This window comes from Ambystoma mexicanum, chromosome 1q (genome assembly GCF_040938575.1).
Source record: "Ambystoma mexicanum isolate Mex_15411 chromosome 1q, UKY_AmexF1_1, whole genome shotgun sequence".
Lineage (NCBI taxonomy): Eukaryota > Metazoa > Chordata > Amphibia > Caudata > Ambystomatidae > Ambystoma > Ambystoma mexicanum.
This window is the reverse complement of record NC_090922.1, coordinates 1,195,819,778-1,195,820,722: the sequence shown is the minus strand read 5'-3', so window position 1 is coordinate 1,195,820,722 and position 945 is coordinate 1,195,819,778.

Here is a 945-nt window from a genome sequence, read left to right as displayed (position 1 = left end):
TGTGAAAAACCTGACTGGGGGCTATAAAGCTAAAGGAAGTGAATCCTGCAAGGCATCATGAAAGTGAACTGTGTGAAATTGGCAAATGTGAACTCGAATGAGGGAAGCCAAGGTTACAAAAATGATCGGAGCCCGGTTGAGGGGGACCAACTGGTGAAAGGAAATCACCTGAGGAGAACATTACTGAAAGTAACTTTTTGTTTGTTGTTAATGGCACATCAGGTCTGAGGGAAGAGACTGGGTGTAACAGAGACTTGGCCACAGTAGGCCCTGATGTTTTGGAAACCAACTGTAAGCTCATGCTGGAGTCCCACCTTGTCCCGTGCTAAAAACATGGGGAAGGAGGATCCCAGTTATGCTGTCCTGACTTATCATTTTGTGAACACTTCTTTCTTTTCTGATGAACATTATCCCACACTATTTTGTTATTAGGGTAAGGATTGGCAATAGTTTTCTTTTACTATAGGCCCTTTTTATTTGACAAGACGCTACTAGGACTGGATTATTATAATTTGATGGTCGCAGCTTGCTCCCATCTTAGATTTAGGTTTAGATTAGGCGTTTTTCTCACCCATTTATACAGTTTAATAAACACCCTTGAACTGTGATCACGTGTGTCTTTGTTTACTGTTGCCACTATGAGTTCCCTACACAGGGCAGGAACTTTCAGGGTCCTTTCAAGTGTAAGTACTTTGTGGATACCCATACTGGGTCACTTCTTTGATATTTTAGAGCTTTGTGACACCTCTTATCTGCATGGCTTTTGTATTGTGTCTTAGTTGCCACCAGGTTCTGTTTTGCCAGGATTAATGTCTGTATTATATTTGCGTAGAGTTATTGTACTGAGGGCACCATTGTTTGTATACCTTGTGTGTGTGGTAACGCAGCTAGGTTCCACCCATACAAGAGGTAGAATGCTGGCAACCCTGTGGAAGTGTGAGGGGT